Below are 22318 nucleotides of genomic sequence, written 5' to 3' on the forward strand. Positions count from 1 at the left end.
GCCAGTGGATCCAAGTTATTATCTGGGGAGATGATGTCATGGCTGGAAAAAGGACCAGAAAGCTGGATCAGGGACGAGAGTAGCTCCCTAATATGGGAAAGGGGTATAAATACTGTTGACTTTAAACCCCATCAATTTGATGTCATCTGGGGCCCATAATTAGCTTAGGCGCCTGTGTGACCTCTGTACTGTCAACCATTGACTTCTCTCCCAATAAAGTGGAAAATCAATCAATCAATCAATCAATCTGTCCCTTTTGATCTCCCCAATGAAAGCCACTGTACATAGCTTCATTTAAAACATCCTCCTAAAACTTTCTTACCCTCACTTTATGGGTCAGGCTGGCATGATTATATTCACATAAGAAATAAAGAAACTCAAGTTTAGAGATCTTGCCTTCAGATTAAATAATTACATTCCTGCTTATCTCACTTCACTTCACTTCCAGTGACTCAGGGCTCAGCTGGTTCTGTCCAGTGCTGGTGTGGGGGATTGGGGAGGGGTTTGCTTTTTTTTTTTTTTTTTTTTTTTTCTACAGTGAAGTTCTACAGTGGAGGGATTGGGGATTCAGAACTCTGGTGCTGGGAACAGTGTAGAATTTTACCCCTGTTGACATGTAATTTTGTAAATCAGATTAAATCACTAATACAATTAAAAAAAAAAAAAAAACTTCAAGTGAGTCCCTGAGTAGAAAACTAAACATGAAGGAGATGCCTTCAAATTTGTAGGATCTGTATGCAGAGTTTGTTGTTGTTGTTGTTTGTTTGTTTGTTTAAGAGAGACAGGGACATATGTCTTTTTTTTTCCTTTAAAATTTTTTTTTTTATTTATAAAAAGGAAACATTGACTAAACCATAGGATAAGAGGGGTACAACTCCACACAGTTCCCACCACCAGAAATCTGTATCCCATCCCCTCCCCTGATAGCTTTCCCATTCTTTTGCTTTTGTTTCCTTGATGGTTGAGCTTTTGGGCCAGAAAGTCAAAATGGAGAGTTGGGCAGTAACGCAGTGGGTTAAGCTCAGTGGTGCAAAGCATAAGGACCAGCAGAAGGATCCTGGTTTGAGCCCTGGCTCCCACCTGCAGGGGAGTCGTTTCACAGGCGGTGAAGCAGGTCTGCAGGTGTCTGTCTTTCTCTCCCCCTCTCTGTCTTCCCCTCCTCTCTCCATTTCTCTCTGTCCTATAGAACAACAACAACAATAACTACAATAACAATAATAAAAAAACACAAGGGCAACAAAATGGAATAAATAAATATTTTTTTAAAAATTAAAAAAAAGAAAGTAAAAATGCAATTAAAGCCAGTCATAAAAACACAAACTGAGAACTAAAGATCAATTTCCCAGATGTTAGCACAAGGAATGTCTCACAACAGATAGTCATGCTGCATCCAGCCACAGTTTGGCACTTCAGAGGAAACATTCTTTGAAGTGATGGGATCATATCACTGAAGACATTTACACTGACCAGGTCTGTAGACGGATGTGGGCAGCTGCAGACGTTATTCTTCTCACCATCATCCCCTCACTCCTGGCATCCACAAAGCAATTCCTACAACACAAAACCATCCCTGCAGCTTTTTGGTACTTGACTGAAATGTCCTCACATACCCTACAGCTTCTTGACGTGACTGAATTAGTGGAGAAATAGGACCATACTGTGCCTTCTGATTTTGACACGTCCTCCAATGGAAAGATATATTCCCCCACCCCAAATGAACAGCTGGCATGCATGGACGGATCTGAGAATATCATCCAGAAAAGAGAGGCCCCCTAAAAAGGGATTATGATGACATTCCTGATAAAAGTGATCAGTGATGAGAGAGAGAGAGATGTCTCTTGGAGATCTAGGCCCATGATGTCTGTAGGGGAATCCAAGGTTCCCATGACTAGAATCAGAGGTGATGAGGTGGCCTGATAATGGCCAAAAAGGTCATCATTAAGTGAGCCAGTCTCTTGATGTTTCCTGCTTTTGTAATCCCTTCTTTATTGGAGTTGCTTATACTTTTTCCCAGTTGTTAAAGCATTGAATGTCATTTGTTGTAACCAAGTAGATATTAGATTTATGGGGTCTGGCCTCAAGTTAGGGAGAACATAGACCTAGTATTTTAGTGGGATGTAAGTTAACCTAATTTTTTTTCTACATTTACTTGTGTGATGATTCTTTTTTTTTTTTAATTTAGATTTTTTAAAAAAATTTTTTTCACCCTGCAGGTGGGGAGCCAGGGCTCGAACTGGGATCCTTACGCCGGTCCTTGCACTTTGCACCACGTGTGCTTAACCCACTGCACCACTGCCTGACTCCCTCAGTTCAGCTTCTTTGCCAAGCCAGGCAGCACTGCTGGGCCCTGTGAGTTTCTGAACAAGTCCCATTTATAGTCTGTGGGTTCTGAGGTAATTATTAACCATGTTCTCATCAAGAGAACAATGTGGAAGGCTTCCCACTATATAGCCCCATTACTAGGGCACCAGGGTGTAGATCTTCTAAGTTTCCTGGACAGTTCTTTGCCTTCCAGTGTCAGCACAGGGCCTCCTCCCTGCTGCTCCGGCTTTGAAGGAAGTAGCAAATGGAGACTCACAGTTGCACTTGGTGAGTCTTAGGGGAATCCTCGCCTCCCTTCAACAGTCTTTTTCTTGGTAAAACAGATTGGAGGTGGCTTCTCCCCTGGCAAACTGCCGGACTGTTACCAGCCACTCGGGAGTAGATACAGGCTTTAGTCCCAGGAATCTCTCCTGAGCCACACATGTTTTCACTCACCGGTGACTTGGTGGGTTCCCAAAGTTGTCCCAGTCTCATTTTATTGCAGTCTCAGGTGATCTTTGATAGTCCTTATTCTTTAGAGAAGTTCCTCAACTGGGCAGAGCTGGAGGTCTGGGTCGAGTTGTGGTTCCTGGATTCTCTGGTGATCTGGTAGGTTCCCAATAGTTCTAGTCCTGTCTTGTTGCAGTCCCAGGTGGTCTTTTTTGATATTCCTAGTTGACCCGATGATGTCTTTTTTTTTTTTTTTTTTTCCTCCAGGGTTATTGCTGGGCTCGGTGCCTGCACCATGAATCCACCACTCCTAGAGGCCATTTTTCCCCCTTTTTGTTGCCCTAGTTGTTGCAGCCTCGTTGCGGTTATCATTGCCATTGTTGACGTTGCTTTGTTGTTGGATAGGACAGAGAGAAATGGAGAGAGGAGGGGAAGACAGAGAGAGAGGGGGAGAGAAAGATAGACACCTGCAGACCTGCTTCACCGCCTGTGATGCGACTCCCCTGCAGGTGGGGAGCCGGGGGCTCGAACCGGGATCCTTACGTCGGTCCTTGCGCCACGTGCGCTTAACCCACTGCGCCACCGCCCGACCCCCCCCCCCATGATGTCTTTTTTAACTGAAGTGATGTTGGATCCCAACAATGCATTCATCATTATTTTGAAAGTACAGTGTCACATCTCTTCAAATGTCTATTTCCACACAGTGTCCAACACCAAAGCACCAACGTACCTCCATTACCATCCACTGGACCTCTTCTACCTTTTGGTCTCATTCTCCCACCCCCTCTGTTAGCTTCAATTCTGTGCCCATAACCCAAGTATTTGTTGCCATTTGACTTTCAGATAGCTATCTTGGAAGCATGATCATCTATTGTACACATGGATAACTGTTTTCTCCCTCATTGTCTGACTTTCTTAGTGGAGAACATACTAGTTTTATTACACTGGCCCTTCATGGAATCTTTAACACACTACCAAAGCATAGAAACCTTTAAAAGTTTTATTTGCTAACTCTTTTATTATGAAAAAGAGAGAGGAGAGAGAGGAGAGAGAGAGAGAGAGAGAGAGAGAGAGACCGGAGCACTATTCAACTCTGGTGTAAGATGTTTTTATTGAATTGGGATTGAGTGTATAACTTCTGGGACTTCAGGCAGGCAGTTTTGTGCTCTTCCATGCTGAGCTATCTCCCCAGACCTAGAAAATATTTCAACAGAGTACTAATCATAAATTGTTTTAGTCTGAATTGCTAATATGTACACGGGCATATTCGTAGATTATTTTTTGGCACATATGAAAGACAGAAAACAAACTTTCTTCCTTAAAGTAAATGTTGGTAATAGTAAAAATAGTCCTAGTTTAGATGTGAGGCAAATACTTTTTTTTTTTTTGAGTTTTTTTGTCCCAGCAGGGTTATTACTAGGGCTCTGAACTTACATAATTTCTGACAGATTTCCTTTCTTCTTCTTATCCTCTTTCTCTTTCTCCTCCTCCTTCTCTTTCTTCTACTTCATCATCATCATTATCTCCTCTTCCCCCTCCTCCTTCTTCTCCTTCTCTTTCTCCTCCTCCTTCTCTTTCTCCTTCTTCATCATCATCATTATCTCCTCCTTCCCCTTCCCCCTCTTCCCTCTTCTCCTCTTTTTCCTCCTCCTTCTCTTTCTCCTTCTCCTTCTTCATAATCATTATCTCCCCCTCCCTCCTTTTTTTTTTTTTTTTTTTGCCTCCAGAGTTATCTCTGGTGCTCGGTGCCTGCACTACAAATCCACTAATCCTGTAGCCATTTGATTTTTAAATTTTTTTGGATAGAACAGAGAGAAATTGAGAGAGATGGGGAAGATAGAAAGGGAGAGAGAAAGACAGACACCTGCAGACCTGTTTCACCGCTTGTGAAGGGACATGCAGACAGGGAACTGGGGGGCTCCAACCAGGATCCTTGGTCCTTATGCTTTATACTATGTGCGCTTAACCCAATGTACCACCACCCAGCCCCTCTTCTCCTTCTCTGTCTCTTCCTTTTCCTCTCTTCTTCCCCTCCTCCTCCTCTTTTTATTCTTTATATAAAGGGTGAGAAGATACTCAGAGAGAGAGAGAGACTCAGAGCAGTTCTCTGCCTCATGTGAAGTTTCCCTTATACAGATGCTCCCATGTGATGGCCAGGAGCTCACACCTAGGTTCTCAAGCTTGGTGAAGTGTGCACTCCACCAAGTGAGTCATCCTTAGGCCCCACAGACTTTATATGAACCATCCCCTCTCTTCTCTCAGAAGACTGCTTTTGTTGTCCTGCCAGCCAGACCTTGGAGTGGAGTGGTTTCTCAGGGCATGCCAGCTTTAGCTGGAGAATGTGGGAGTCCTAAGTCCCCTCAGTTCCTAAAACATGAACTGTAAGCCAGTTCAATAGGCCACGGCCTGCAAACAGGCATTCCACCTGACTCTTCTCCCCCACAAGAACGAAATAGAGTCTACACTTGCCTTGGTTCTTACTGCTTTTTCAGGATTACACGTTAATCCCTGAGATGCAATTACTTTACAATAACATGGTTCCCTTAATTGAGCCGAGGCATCTAAGGAATTCAAGAGTGTTGGTGGTAACTTGGCAATTGTTGATACCAACAACACACATCATTAAGAAGCTTACCTTCCAAATGCTTAGTGCCTTAGAAATGTTCTAGTTTGAGAGTGAGAGCAAGAGCAAGAGAAAGAGAGAAAGAAAGAGAAAGAGATCATATCACCCAGTATATCTTTTTTTTTCCCCCTCCAGGGTTATTGCTGGGCTCGGTGCCTGCACCATGAATCCACCGCTCCTGGAGACCATTTTTTCCCCCTTTTGTTGCCCTTGTTGTTGTAGCCTTGTTGTGGTTATTATTATTACCATTGTCAATGTTGTTCATTGTTGGATAGGACAGAGGGAAATGGAGAGAGGAGGGGAAGACAGAGAGGGGGAGAGAAAGATAGACACCTGCAGACCTGCTTCACCGCCTGTAAAGCGACTCCCCTGCAGGTGGGGAGCCGGGGGCTCGAACCGGGACCCAGTATATCTTATCCCAGATATGCTTACAAAGCTCTGACTTTGTATAATAAGTGAAAGGAGTCACTCTTCCCCTAGGCGAGGGCACAGTTGTGTTCACAGAGTTGACATCACCCTGACTTTGTCTGGGCATCTATCCACATGTGTAAAGAACATGCAAGCCCTACTAGTGAGAGTTCTCTGGCACCTTTCACCAGGAGATAGGAAAGGTAGCAGGTTTAAATCAAGTTAAATAAGATTCGCTTTCAAAGTCTTGAACCTCTGCCTCTTAGAATTGGACATGAACCAGTACTTGGTCATCTGCCTCTGATCTGGTTCAGGGCAGAGCGGAAATTGTCCACCTCTCCTCCCTCTTCACCACCAGTTGTTATGCGAGATCTGTACCACAAAACAGGGAGTTTTTGTGACAAAGGTGCAGAAGTTCAGAACCCAGAAGTCTCTACAGGATAGTCAGCATGTTAGTACTATATGAGTCTGGGTTTGAGCTCTGGCACTAGAAAAGAACCCCATAGAAGACACCAAGGGAGATCTAGGGTTGGCGGAGCAGTGCTGTCTCCTCCCTCTCTCCCCCCTGCCCCCACCTCACTTACTCACTGAGAAGAAAAAAAAGAAAGAAAGAAAGAACTGGGCCCATGAGACAGCTCAGTGGGGTCCTGTATGCAAGAGGGCCTGAGTTCATCCCCTGGCTCTCCTCCCTCCTTTCCTCCCTTCCTTCTTTTCTCTCTCTTTCTTTTTTCTTTCTCTCTTTCTTTTCTTTCTTTCCTTTTTCTACTGTTCATTGGAGCACTATTCAGCTCTGGATTATGGATTATGAGAACCCTGGGGCCTCAGGCAAGAAATCCTTTTGCATATCAATTGTGCTACTCTCCATTGCCAGCTCTGCATTAAAAAAAGTGTGTGTGGGGGCATGCAGGCAGTGGCACACCTGGTTAAGCACACACATTAGGGTGTGCAAAAGACCTGGGTTCAAACCCCTGGTCCCCGCCTGTCCGCAGGTGTCTCTCTGTCTCTTTCCCTCTCTATCTTTCCCTCTCCTCTCAATTTCTCTCTGTCTCTATCCAATAATAGCTACATAAAACATTTTTTAAAAGAAAGAAGAAAAAAGAGAAAAATTTAAAAAAGAGGGCGCAAGATAAGGAGTCTCATTCTTCAGTTCCTTGTATTCAAGGATTCAATGCTCTGGCTTTTATCTGTTGCGCAATGATCATCATTTCTCTGTAAGATAACTATGGGTTGGTTTTGCTCACATGTGCAACATAAAGAATTGAAAGCCATGAACATATATATATATATATATTTTAAAAAAATAGCCATACTGTCAGCATTAACAACAGCAACAGCAATATGCTGGTAGTGGAAGGATTAGAGGTATCAGTATGGCAGCAGAGTTAAACCCGTGAGCTCCCAGGGCTCACACATCAGATGCAGCCTGCATGCTCCCACTGCACTCTGCTCTGGAAAGGAAGGGCAAGGTGTGTGGGAGGAAACTCAAAGAGGAGACAGGACCCAGGTTTAATTCTGGCTTACTGTTAACTGACTGTGTCTTTTTTTTTTTTTTTTGTAACTTCTAAAAATTATCTTTATTTATTGAATGGAATATAGGCAGAGGAAGGGGGAGATAGAGAAGGAGAGAAACAGAGACATCTGCAGCCCTGCTTTTTTTCTCACTCTACATCTATTGCTATGAAAAGCTGCCGTCATTAAATAGCTTAAGATTCTTTTTCAATTTAAAGGTTTCTGTGCTGCTGGTCAGCTCTTATTCTGGTGATTTTTCTGCTCTGGAAGGGTGAGAACTCAGGGTGGAGGAGGCATCACAGAGCTGAACCCTAAGCCTAGCAAATTCAGACCCTTCTACAGTGGAGTCACTAAGGGGGCATGTGTCAGGCTGTGCTGTCACCTCTTGAGACCCTCAGCCAGTGATTCATCCTGGACTCAGGACACCTACTCCTCAGCTGGTCTCTGCCTCTCCACAGCCAGGCACCTTCCTCAGTGAAACCCCTTCCACCCCAGCCCTTCAGCCTTCAGTGAAAAGAGCTTAGTCCCTGGTACCTCAAGAGTGGGGTCCCCATATCCTGATATAAGATATGGTGCGAGAATGCTTGTTTCCAGCAACAATTTCTCGTGAGGATTCCTACTTCCTGGGTGAGAGCACAGTGTCCTGCTGTCTCCCAGCCACCTGCTTTCATTGGCTGTGCTCAGCCAGCTACAGGAGCTGCCCTGCCTCTGGGTACAAAGCAGACACACAAATCAGTTCTGCAATTTTTGATTTCCCAGCCCCAAAAGGCTGATGATGGCAAAGGATCAAGTCCACCTTTTCAAATTCTCAAATTTTATTTATTGGGCTGGGAAGATGGCATAATGGTTATGCAAATTACTTTTTGTAATTAAATTATCTTTATATATTTGGTGCATAGAAACAGCCAGAAATTGAGAGGGAAAGGGGGAGATAGAGAGAATGAGAAACAGAGAGACACCTGCAGACCTACTTCACCACTTGCAAAGTTTTCCCCTTGTAGGTGGGGAGTGGGGGCTTGAACCCAGGTCCTTGTCCATTGTAACATGTGTGTTCAACCAGGTGCACCGCCGCCTGGCCCATGTGTAAATGACTTTCATGTCTGTGGTTTCCGGGTTCCCAGCACCAACATCTCTGTGTCTTTCTCTCTGTATCGCTTCTATTAACATAAACTAAATTTTTTAATTAAAAAAACATTATTTTTGACTTTAATTTTCTTTAAAAAATTTTTAATAATATTTATTTATTTATTATCTTTTGTGGCTCTTGTTTTATTGTTGTAGTTATTATTGTTGTCGTTGTTGGATAGGAGAGAGAGACATGGAGAGAGGAGGAAAAGACAGAGAGGGAGAGAGAAAGACAGACACCTGCAGACCTGCTTCACCGCTTGTGAAGTGACTCCCCTGCAGGTCGGGAGCTGGGGACTTGAACAAGGATCCTTATGCCCATCCTTGCACTTTGTACCACCTGCACTTAGCCCACTGTGCTAATGCCCTTTAATTTTCTTTTTTAAAAAAAATATATTTATTTATTTATTCACTTTTGTTGCCCTTGTTGTTATATTGTTGTAGTTATTATTGTTGTTGTTATTGGATAGGATGGAGAGAAATGGAAAGAAGAGGGGAAGACAGAGAGGGGGAGAGAAAGACAGACGCCTGCAGACCTGCTTTACCGCCTGTGAAGCGACTCCCCTGCAGGTGGGAAGCTGGAGGCTCAAACTGGGAGCCTTAGGCTGGTCCCTGCACTTTGCGCCACCTGCTCTTAACCCACTGTGCTACCGCCCGACTCCCTAATTTTCTTTTTATAATAAAATAAAATGCATACATATTTTCATCAAGACTTAACAGAAGAAGTTAATTTAATCTTCTGTAACGCTGGTTTCACAGGTTTATTATTTTTTTCTTTCTCCCCTTGTTAATTTCTTGGACTTGTTCTAGTGAATCAACTTGTAAAATTTCCTGAAGTACTGTTATGTTTCTCTCCTTTTCTTCTCACATATTTCAAAGTTAATCAAGAAGCTTGTAGCATCTTTATTTCTGTTTTGAACCGTTAAGATTCGTAGCTTTAAAAACAACTCCTCAGATGGAAATTCAAAATGCTAGAATGAGGGGCTGAGAGATAGCTCACCTGGGGGAGCATGCCTTACTAACTCACAGGGTCCTGGGTTCAAGTCCCAGAAACATACAGGAATATCGCTGACACTGAGAGAAGTCCCACAGCTGGTGGGAGTCCTGCTCTGGCGTCTTTCCTCCTCTACCCATTTCTCTACAGGAATCAGAATAATGAAGAATAATAATAATCACTGGTGTGCCAGTGATGGAATTATGCATCCCCAAGCTCCCAGTGCTTCCCCCCAAAAAGATTTTAAACATTCAGAGGCCAGGTGGTGGCCTATGTAGTTGAGTACACCGCATTACAGTGTGGAAGGACCCGGGTTCAAACCTCTGATCCCCACCTGCAGGGCGGAAGCTTCACAAGCAGTGAAGCAGAACTGCAGGTCTGCCTGCCTGCCTACCTATCTATCTACTATCTCTCTCTATCTCTCTATCAATCTATCTATCATCTATCTATCTACTGTCCATCTATCTACTATCTATCTACTATCCATCTATCTATCATCTATATATCTCTCTATCAGTCTATCTATCATCTGTCATCTCCCTCTTCCCTCTCAATTTCTGTCTCTATCAAAAATTTAAATAGTTCTAAAAATATTCAGTCTGGGGGAGTCCAGCGGTAGTGCAGCGGGTTAAGCGCAGGTGGCGCAAAGCACAAGGACCGGTGTAAAGATCCCAGTTTGAGCCCCCAGCTCCCCACCTACAGGGGATTCGCGTCACAGGTTTTGAAGCAGGTCTGTAGGTGTCTGTCTTTCTCTCCTCCTCTCTGTCTTCTGCTCCTCTCTCCATTTCTCTCTGTCCTAACCAATGACGATGGCATCAATAACAACAACAACAATAAGTACAATACAACAAGGGCAACAAAAAGGAATAAATAAATATTAAAATAAATAAATAATTCAATCTGGAATGGAGTTAAGACTTCAGACTGGTACTAAATGTGCGAATTAGCATCTATGAATAGTGGGCATGATGAAGGGTCTTCACGAATGCAACTCTCTTTAGTCTAAATGTGCGAATTAGCGTCTATGAATAGTGGGCATGATGAAGGGTCTTCACGAATGCAACTCTCTTTAGTCTAAATGTGCGAATTAGCGTCTATGAATAGTGGGCATGATGAAGGGTCTTCACGAATGCAACCCTCTTTAGTCTTTAAAACCGATTTCCTTTAGAGTCTGGGTGCTAGTGCACCCAGTGTCCCCAACCGTAGGGGGGATGCTTCATGGGCAGTGAAGCAGGTTCTGCAGGTGTCTTCTTTCTCCCTCTCCCCTCTCAATTTCTCTCTGTCCTATCGAATTAAAAAAAAAACAACAACAACAACAAAAAAGGAAAAACTATTCTCCAGGAGCAGTGGATTCATAGTCCCACTCCCAAGCCCAGAAAAAATTATAAGCCAAAAAAAAATGATCTCATATGAGATAGATAGATAGATAGCTAGATAAATAGAGAGACAGACAGACAGACAGACATGCAGCCTGAACTTCTAAAATTTACATTTTGGAACAATGAAAAAACCAAGCAACCGAGGCAAATCCTTTTTTCTTTATGGTTCGTTTTATGACTCATTCCTTCAATCTGCTTTAACAATCACAACCAAGTCATAGTTGGACATTTGAACAGTGGTAGCACATCAGTCATATTAGAGAACACACTCGGGGCCAGGCTGTGGTGCACCTGCTTGAACGCACACATTACAGTGCCCAAGGACCCAGGTTCAAGCCCCTGGTCCCCACCTGCAGGGGGAAAGCTTCACAAGTGGTAAAGCAAGGCTTCAGGTGTCTCTCTGTCTCTCTCCCTTTCTGTCTTCTTCTCCCCTCTCAGTTTCTCTGTCCCTATCCAATAATAAATTTTAAAAAAGAGATTTTATCTTAAAAGAAGAGAACACATGCTTAGGGTTTGGGACAGAGATGTGAGTGCATGCATGTGTATATGTATTTTCCTTCACGTGTGCACTTTATTTTTAATAAGATCCTTCCTCCTCCTCCTCCTCCTCCTCCTCCTCCTCCTCCTCTTCTTCTTCTTCTTCTTCTTCTTCTTCTTCTTCTTCCTCTTCTTCCTCTTCTTTTTGCTACCAGGATTATGACTGGGGTTCAGTACTTGTACAACTCCACTGTTCCCAATGGTCATTTTATTTTTTTCCTTTTTGATAGAGGGTAAGAGACAGAATGCTAAAGAAGGAAAAAGAGGGGCCAGGTAGTGGCACATCTAGTTAAGCACACATAGTACAAAGTGCAAGGATCCAGGTTGGAGCCCTCAGCTCCCCACCTACAGGGGAGAAGCTTCACAAGTGGTGAAGCAGGTCTGCAGGTCTCTGTCTATCTCCCCCTCCCATCTCAATTTTTCTCCATCCTATCCAATAAAAATTTTTTTAAAAATGGCTGTTAGGAACAGTGGATTCATAGTGCTAGCACCAAGCACTAGCAATAACCTTGGAGACAAGAGAGAGAAAGAGAGAGATGGAAAGACAGAGACAGAGAAAAGGAAATAAAACAGAGAGTACAGGGGGATATCTGTAGCAGTGCTGAGCCACTCATGAAGCTTTCCCTGAAGGTGGGGACCTGAAGATTGAACTGGGTCCTCACCCCGGTAGTGTGTACTGTCGACCCAGTAATCTCATTTTTTTTCAAAGATTTAAAAAAAATATTTATTTATTTTATTCCCTTTTGTTGCCCTTGTTTTATTGTTGTAGTTATTATTGTTATTGATGTTGTTATTGTTGGATAGGACAGAGAGAGATGGAAGAGGGGAAGACAGAGAGGAGGAGAGAAAGACAGACACCTGCAGACCTGCCTCACTGCCTGTGAAGCGACTCCCCTGCAGGTGGGGAGCCAGGGGTTCCAACCGGGATCCTTATGCAGATTCTTGTGCTTTACCCCACATCCACTTAACCCGCTGAGCTACTGCCCAACTCCCAAGCTAATTTTTTATCTACAGAGAGAGGGAGCAAGAGGGAGAGACACCATAGCACAGCTCTACCCATGCATGGAGCTGCCATGTGGTACTACAGCTTAAATCTAGGGGCTTGTGAACTGACTCCAGCCCCTGTCCCCCACCATTTTATACCTTAAGTATAAAATAAAAGCATGATAATTTAGATTTTCTGGCTACCAGGGGAATGAACTTTTTTTCTATCTGGCATAAAAGTGAAGAAATGTGTTTTTGAAGTCAGATAGTCAAGAATATCTGAACTCTAGTTTTCAATTCATTTAAAATAGAGAGGAAGAGAGACATCTGCAGTTCTGCTTTACTGCTCATGGAACACCCCTCCCCTCCTTTCCTCCGCAGGTGGGAAGCCAGGGCTTGAACTCAGATCTTTGCACATATGTGCATTTAACCAAGTTTGCCACCACCTGCCTCCCACCCTACTTCTTCTCTTTTCTTGTTTCTTTATTGGGGGATTCATGGTTTACAGCAACAGTAAAAAACAATAGTTTGTACACGCATAACATTTCCACATAACCATACAACCCCCACTAGGTCCTCCTCTGCCATCATGCTCCAGGACCTGACCCCTCCTCCCACCCCCAACCCAGAGTCCATTACTTTGGTGCAGTACACCAACTCCAGTCCAAGCTCTGCTTAGAGTTTTCCCTTCTTTTTTTTTTTAATTTTTTTTTTATTTAAGAAAGGATTAATTAACAAAACCATAGGGTAGGAGGGGTACAACTCCACACAATTCCCACCGCCCAATCTCCATATCCCACCCCCTCCCCAGTAGCTTTCCCATTCTCCATCCCTCCGGGAGCATGGACTCAGGGTCATTGTGGGTTGCAGAAGGTAGAAGGTTTGGCTTCTGTAATTGCTTCCCCGTTGAACATGGGCGTTGACTGGTCGGTCCATACTCCCAGTCTGCCTCTCTCTTTCCCTAGTAGGGTGTGTCTCTGGGGAAGCTGAGCTCCAGGACACATTGGTGGGGTCTTCAGTCTAGGGAAGCCTGGCTGGCATCCTGATGGCATCTGGAACCTGGTGGCTGAAAAGAGAGTTAACATACAAAGCCAAACAAATTGTTGAGCAATCATGGACCCAAAGCTTGGAATAATGGAGAGGAAGTGTTAGGGGGGTACTCACTGCAAACTCTAGTGTACTTCTGCTTTCTTACTTTGGTACCATACTCCAAACTCAGTCAATTTCTGCTTTGTGTTTCTACTTTTTTTTTTTTTTACATGCATAACATTCCCCAGATTCCCATTTAACAATATAACCCCCACTATGTCATTCATCATTTTTCATGGACCTGTATTCTCCCCACCCACCCACCCACTCCAGAGTCTTTTACTTTGGTGTAATACTCCAATTCCATTTCAGGTTCAACTTGTGTTTTCTTTTCTAATCTTGTTTTTCAACTTCGGCCTGAGAGTGAGATCATCCTGTATTCATCCTTCTGTTTCTGACTTATTTCACTCAACATGATTTTTTCAAGGTCCATCCAAGATCGGCTGAAAACGGTGAAGTCACCATTTTTTACAGCTGAGTAGTATTCCATTGTGTATATATACCACAACTTGCTCAGCCACTCATCTGTTGTTGGACACCTGGGTTGCTTCCAGGTTTTGGCTATTACAAATTGTGCTGCCAAGAACATATGTGTACACAGATCTTTTTGGATCGGTGTGTTGGGTTCCTTAGGATATATCCCCAGGAGGGGAATTGCAGGGTCATAGGGTAGGTCCATTTCTAGCCTTCTGAGAGTTCTCCAGACTGTTCTCCACAGAGGTTGGACCAATTGACATTCCCACCAGCAGTGCAGGAGGTTCCTTTGACCCCACACCCTCTCCAGCATTTGCTGCTGTTACCTTTTCTGATGTGTGACATTCTCACAGGAGTGAAGTGATATCTCATTGTTGTCTTGATTTGCATTTCTCTGACAATCAGAGACTTGGAGCATTTTTTCATGTGTTTCTCGGCCTTTTGGATCTCTTCTGTGGTGAATATTCTGTCCAAGTCCTCCCCCCATTTTTGGATGGGGTTATTTGTTGTCTTGTTGTTGAGTCTGGCAAGCTCTTTATATACATTGGCTATTAAACTCTTATCTGATGTATGGCATGTAAAGATCTTCTCCCATTCTGTGAGGGGTCTCTTGGTTTGGGTAGTGGTTTCTTTTGCTGTGAAGAAGCTTTTTAATTTGATGTAGTCCCATAGGTTTATACTTGCCTTAGTCTTCCTTGTAATTGGATTCGTTTCATTGAAAATGTCTTTAAAATTTACGCGGAAAAAAGTTCTGCCAATATTTTCCTCTAAGTATTTGATAGTTTCTGGTCTAACATCCAAGTCCTTGATCCACTTGGAATTTACTTTTGTATTTGGTGAAATACAGTGATTCAGTTTCATTCTTCTGCATGTTTCAACCCATTGTTTCCAACACCATTTGTTGAAGAGACTCTGCTTTCCCCATGTAATAGTCTGGGCCCCTTTGTCAAAGATTGGATGTGCATATGTGTGGGGCCTCATTTCTGGGCCCTCAATTCTATTCCACTGGTCAGTGTGTCTGTTCATGTTCCAGTACCAAGCAGTTTTGATGACAATGGCCCTATAATACAGTTTGAGATCTGGGAGTGTGATGCCTCCGGTTCTGTTCTTCTTTCTCAAGATTGTTTTGGCAATTCTAGGTCTTTTCTGGTTCCAGATAAACATTTGTAGCATTTGTTCTATTACCCTAAAAAATGTGCTTGGGATCTTGATGGGGATAGCATTAAATTTGTAGATGACTCTGGGTAATATATTCATTTTGATGATGTTAATTCTTCCAACCCATGAACATGGAATATCCTTCCACTTCTTTGTGTCTTTTTCAATTTCTTTGAGTAGTGACTCATAATTTTCAGTATACAAGTCATTCACTTCTTTGGTTAGGTTTACTCCTAGATATTTTATTGTTTTTGTTGCTATAGAAAAAGGAACTGATTTCTGGATTTCAATTTCTTCTAACTTAGTGTTTGCATAGAGGAATGCCACTGACTTTTGAATGTTAATTTTATAGCCTGACACATTACTGTATTGCCTGATGATTTCCAAAAGCTTCTTGCTGGATTCCTTAGGTTTTTCTATGTATACTATCATGTCATCTGCAAATAAGGAGAGTTTGACTTCTTCTCTTCCAATCTGTATCCCTTTAATTCCTTGCTCCTGCCTGATTGCTATGGCAAGAACTTCCAACACTATGTTGAATAGTAATGGTGATAGTGGGCAGCCCTGTCTAGTACCTGATCTGAGGGGAAATGCTTCCAGTTTTTCACCATTGAGTATGATGTTGGCTGTAGGTTTGCTATATACAGACTCCACTATCTTCAGGAATTTTCCATCTATTCCCATTTTTTGTAGTGTTTTGATCATAAAGGGATATTGTATTTTGTCAAAGGCTTTCTCTGCATCTATTGATATGACCATGTGGTTTTTGGTCTTGCTTTTGTTGATGTGGTGGATCACATTGATTGATTTACGTATATTAAACCAACCTTGCATGCCTGGGATAAACCCCACTTGGTCATGATGAACAATCTTTTTGATATACTGCTGTATCCGGTTGGCTAGAATTTTGTTCAATATTTTCGCATCTGTGTTCATCAGAGATATTGGTCTGTAGTTTTCTTTTTTGGTTGTGTCCCTGTGTGCTTTTGGTATCAGGGTGATGTTGGCTTCACAGAAGCTGGCAGGGAGTATTCCAGTGTCTTCAATCTTCTGGAAGACTTTTAAAAGTAGAGGTATTAGTTCTTCTTTGAAAGTTTTGTAGAATTCATTTGTAAAACCATCTGGTCCAGGACTTTTATTTTTGGGAAGATTTTTGATAACTGTTTCAATTTCATTAGCTGTGATGGGCCTGTTCATGTTATCCACTTCCTCTTTACTTAGTTTTGGCAGTTGGTAGGTATCTAGAAAATCATTCATTTCTTCCAGGTTCTCTAGCTTGGTGGCATATAGTTGTTCATAGAAGCCTCGCATGTTATGTTGAATTTCTGCAGTGTCTGTTGTGATTTCTCCTCTTTCATTTACTATCCGATTTATTTGGGTCTTCTCCCTTTTTTGTTTTGTGAGTCTGGCTAAAGGCTTGTCAATTTTGTTTACTCTTTTGAAGAACCAACATTTACTTTCATTGATCTTTTGTATGGTTTTCCTATTCTCAATGTTATTTATTTCTGCCCTAACTTTAGTGATTTCTTTCCTTCTGGTTGCTTTAGGATTCCTTTGTTGTTCTTCTTCTAGGTCTTTAAGATGTGCAATCAGGCTGTTTATTTGTGCCTTATCTTGTTTCCTAATGTGTGCTTGTATAGCTATGAACTTCCCTCTTAGGACTGCTTTAGCTGTGTCCCAAATATTTTGATAGCTTGTGTCTTCGTTTTCATTGAACTCTCGAAACATTTTGATTTCTTCCTTGATTTCCTCTTTGACCCAGAAGTTGTTAAGAAGTGTACTGTTCTAATGTTTTAAAATGAAAAAAAAAAAAAAAAAGAAGTGTACTGTTGAGCTTCCACATTTTGGGACTGTTACTAATCTTTTGTTGATTGTTAAGTGTTAGTTTAATTCCACTGTGGTCTGAGAAGATGCTTGGGATGATTTCAGTGCTCTTGAATTGGCTGATGCTGCCTTTGTGGCCTAACATATGGTCTATCCTTGAGAATGATCCATGTGGATTTGAGTAAAACATGTATTCCAGTTTCTTGGGATGAATGACTCTGAAAATGTCCAATAGTTCTAGTTTATCTATCTCTTCATTTAGCTCCCTTATGTCTTTACTGATTTTCTTCCTGGATGATCTGTCAAGTTGAGATAGTGGCTTGTTGAAGTCCCCTACTATGATTGTGTTACTGTTAATATATTTCTGTAGCTCTTTCAGTAGAAGTTTGATGTATTTAGATAGCTTCTCATTGGGTGCATAGATATTAATAATTGTTAAGTCCTCTTGATTGACTGATCCTCCGAGCATTAAGTAGTGTCCATTCCTATCTTTTTTAATCTTATCTATTTTAAAGTCTATCATGTCAGATATGAGAATAGCTGTTCCTGCCCTTTTTTTGGGCCATTGGCTTGTATGATAGTTTTCCATCCTTTCACTTTAAGTCTGTGTTTGTCTTGTTGAGTTAGGTGAGTTTCCTGTAGACAACATGTTGTTGGGTTGTGTTTTCTGATCCATCTTCCTACTCTGTGTCTTTTAATAGGTGAATTCAGGCCATTGACATTTATTGATATCAAAGATTGAAGATATTTTAATGCCATTCTCGTAGAGTTTTAGAGTGTTTTGATATATGTCCTATTTGTGGTGGTCTGGTTGTTTATAGGAGACCTTTCAGAACTTCTTTCAGGGCAGGCTTGGTGATGGTTGCTTCCTTCAACTGTTGCTTGTCTGAGAAGGTTTTGATGCTTCCATCTAGTCTGAATGACAGTCTAGCAGGATATAGTATTCTTGGCTGAAAGCCTTTCTCATTGAGCACTCGATAGATATCTTGCCATTCTCTTCTGGCCTGTTGTATTTGTATGGAGAAGTCTGCTGCTAATCTTATGGGTTTTCCTTTGTAGGTGACTCTTTGTTTTTCTCTTGCAGCCTTGAGGATCCTTTCTTTATCCTTATTCCTTTCCATTCTAAGTATGACATGTCTTGGTGTCTTTAGGTCTGGGTTAATTCTGTTTGGGACCCTCTGGGCTTCTTGAATCTTTATGTCTTTGGTGTTGTCTAGACTAGAGAAATTTTCAGCTATTATGGCCTGGAGAATGCGTTCTTCCTCTCCTTCTCTTTCTTCCTCTGGTAAGCCAATAATGCGTATATTGTTTCTTTTGAAGTCATCCCATAGGACTCTGTTGTTGTTTTCAGCATCTCTTAATCTCTTTTTGAGATCTCTTACTTCTTTTTTAGTTGTCTCTAATTCATCCTCAATCTTGCTAATTCTGTCTTCAGCCTCATAGATTCTATTCTCTCTGCCCTCTACTGCTTTCTGGAGTTCATCTATTTTGTTGCCCTGCTCTGATACTGTTTTAGCTTGTTCAGCTAGTTGCCTTCTTAGCTCAGCGATGTCAGCTTTCAGCTCTCTAATAACCATGAGATTATTAGAATTTTCTTCCATATTCTCATTTGTTGTTCCTGCATTTCTGATTACAATTTTTTCAAATTCTTTACTCACTCCTGTTATTATTTCCTTAGCTAATGTTTGGATGTTGAACTCGTTGTTTTGTGCTTCATCCTCTGGAGGACTTTTAGCTGGACTCTTGTCCTGGTTCGAGTCTCCAATATTTTTTCTTGTTGTTTTAACCATTTTATATATTATGTTATGAGTTCCCTTTATCAGTACTTTTCAAATTATTGATCACTATTGCCTGGATTGACTTGTGTCTAAGTAATTTAATTAAAGGGTTTACCGTGGTGGAAGTTAACAGTTTTTTCAATCCCTGAGTTGGAGCTCAGTGGTGTAAAAGCCTCTTTTTGTTTCTTCCTTGTAGGCTATGGGAGCCTGAGGGCTTTTAAACTATCAATAGGCTTCTTAGCTTAATCACTGACTCCTGACCAAGAGATAAAGCAGGGTGTGGCAGAGATAATCCAGTGGTTATGCAAAGAGACTTTCACAGCCCCTCAGCTATGCCAAGGAGGTATAGGTCTTCTCCTGAGTTTCCTTGTTAGATCTCTGTATCCTGGTGTCCCTCCCTGTTGCTGCTCCAGATTCTGAGGGTAGTAGCAATGGAGACTCAGAGCTGTACTTGGTGAGTCTCTGGGGAGTCCTTTCCTCCCTTCAGCTGTCCCCTTGTTGTGGAGCAGACTGGAGGTGGTGTCTCCACTGATAAACTGTTGAACTGTTAGCAGTCACTTAATCTCTCCTTAGGCCCCTCTCTCCTCTCTGTCACCAGCCACGCTTGTTTGTACTCACGTGTGATTTACTGGGTTCCTGTGGTCATTCTAGTCCTGTCTTGTTTCGGTCCGGATGGTCTTCTTTGGTATTCCTAGTTGATCCGGGAGAGGAGAGGAGAGGAGAGAAAGTGATCTGCTGCTCGTAGCTCCGCCTCCGGAAGTCGAATCCCAGAGTTTTCCCTTCTGATCTTGTTTTTCAACTTCTATGAGTGAGATCATCCCATATCCATCCTTTTGTTTCTGACTTATCTCACTTAATATGATATTGTTGAGCTTCGTCAAAATGGGGTGAAGAAGGTGAATTCACCATGAACCTGAGACTTTAGAGCCTCAGGAATAAGAGTCTCTTTGCATAATCATTATGCCGTCTACCCTTGTTCACATTTCTCAGTTTTCCACATAACAAGTCAGCTCCCCCCAGGCCTTCCTTTCCCATCATGTTCCAGGACTTGGCCCCTTCCCTCCTCCCCCAGAGTCCTTTAATCTAGTCACTGCATCAGACCCATTTCTTTCTTTTTTTAATAATTGGATTCATTTCATTGAAGATGCCTTTAACATTTAGATGGAAAAGAGGTCTGCCAATATTTTCCTTGTGCAGGTTCACAATGCTTTCAATACACCCAGCCCAATGACAACTATAGTCTGTGTCAGTCTACCTCTATTTAAACAAAATATTTAAATCGAATCAGCTTTGGTTAATAGCATAATCTATTACATACTGCACATCATAATGACCATCAAATGTCTGGTTTCTGTCTACCAGCAGACAGAAGACCCCCCCCCCACCATCAAAGTTCCACCAAGCTTCTTTAAGAGAATAGAACAAACACTACAATCATTTATCTGGAACCTGAAAACACCTAGAATTGCCAAAACCATCTTGAGGAAAAGAAACAGAAATGGAGGCATCACACTCCCAGACCTTAAACTATATTATAAAGCCATCATAATCAAAACAGCATGGTACTGGAACAAAAATAGGCACACAGACCAGTGGATCAGAATTGAAAGCCCAGAAATAAATCCCCACACCTATGGACATCTAATCTTTGATAAGGGGGCCCAAAGGATTAAATGGAAGAAGGAGGCTCTCTTTAATAAATGGTGCTGGGAAAATTGGGTTGTAACATGCAGAAGAATGAAAATGAACCACTTTATCTCACCAGAAACAAAAATCAACTCCAAATGGATCAAAGACCTGGATGTCAGACCAGAAACAATCAAATACTTAGAGGAAAACATTGGTAAAACAGTTTCCCACCTACACCTCAAGGACATCTTTGATGAATCAAACCCAATTGCAAGGAAGACTAATGCAGAAACAAGTCAATGGAACTACATCAAATTGAAAAGCTTCTGCACATCCAAAGAAACTATTAAACAAAGAGACCCCTCACAGAATGAGAGAAGATCTTCACATGCCATACATCAGACAAGAAACTAATCACCAAAATATATAAAGAGCTCAGCAAACTTAGCACCAAAAAAGCAAATGACCCCATCCAAAAATGGGCAGAGGATATGACCAAAACATTCACCTCAGAGGAGATCCAAAAGGCTAACAAACATATGAAAAACTGCTCTAGGTCACTGATTGTCAGAGAAATGCAAATTAAGACAACACTAAGATACCACCTCACTCCTGTAAGAATGGCATACATCAAAAAGGACAGCAGCAACAAATGCTGGAGAGGTTGTGGGGACAGAGGAACCCTTTTACATTGCTGGTGGGAATGTAAATTGGTACAGCCTCTGTGGAGAGCAGTCTGGAAAACTCTCACGAGGCTAGACATGGACCTTCCATATGATCAAGTAATTCCTCTCCTGGGGCTATACCCCAAGGACTCCATAACACCCAACCAAAAAGAGGTGTATACTCCTATGTTCATAGCAGCACAATTCATAATAGCTAAAACCTGGAAGCAACCCAGGTGCTCAACAACAGATGAGTGGCTGAGAAAGCTGTGGTATATATACATAATGGAATACTATGCAGCTATCAAGAACAATGAACCCACCTTCTCTGACCCATCTTGGACAGAGCTAGAAGGAATTGTGTTAAGTGAGATAAGTCAGAAAGATAAAGATGAGTATGGGATGATCCCACTCATCAACAGAAGTTGAGGAAGAAGATCTGAAAGGGAAACTAAAAGTAGGACCTGGCCAAATTGTAAGTAGGGCACCAAAGTAAAAACCCTATGGTGAGGGGTAGACATGCAGCTTCCCGGGCCAGTGGGGGGTGGGAGTGGGTGGGAGGGATGGGTCACAGTCTTTTGGTGGTGGGAATGGTGTTTATTTACACTCCTAGTAAAATGTAGTCATATAAATCACTAGTTAATTAATATGAGGGGGAAAATTAATTGTATGTCTCGAAGTTTTTTAAAACACAGATTGAATCTTTTTAATACATAGGCTGTGTAATTGATATGCAGACTCTCTCAAAAGCCTAGACCAAGTAGATCAGAAGCAACCAATAGCACAGCTATATACAAGATACTGGGTACTGTACAGCAAACCCTAACAAAAGGACTTTTTAAAGTTAACCCAATTACCAAATAATATGATGATAACATTAACTATCCATTGTCTTTTTGAACCCTAAGACAGCAGGAACCTCACATCTCCACTATAGAGCCCCTACTTCCCCCAGTCCTGGAACCCTTGGATAGGGCCCACTTTCCCTTATGCCTCTCCCAATCCATATCAAATAATATTGCATCTGCCGATCACAACCTAATCAAAACAACGATTGCCACCTCAACATGCTTCACTTCAGACTGTGTCCAGAGACTTCACGTGTGGAATGACTACCCTTCAGCTTCATTACTCGGGTGAGACCTTCCCTTTCATAGTATACTCCAATTCCATCCCAGGTGGTTCACTTTCCAACAAAGTCCCAAAACCTAGATATAGACTAGGTTCTGTGAGAGAGAGAGCATATGTTCACACACATCCATAAACTACTGCAAAATATATACCTGAAAGCAGAAGTACACTAGAGTATGCAGTGAGTATCCCCCTCACACTTCCTCTCCACTATTCCAAGTTTTGGGTCCATGATTGCTCAACAATTTGTTTGGCTTTGT

This window comes from Erinaceus europaeus, chromosome 13 (assembly GCF_950295315.1).
Source record: "Erinaceus europaeus chromosome 13, mEriEur2.1, whole genome shotgun sequence".
Taxonomy (NCBI): domain Eukaryota; kingdom Metazoa; phylum Chordata; class Mammalia; order Eulipotyphla; family Erinaceidae; genus Erinaceus; species Erinaceus europaeus.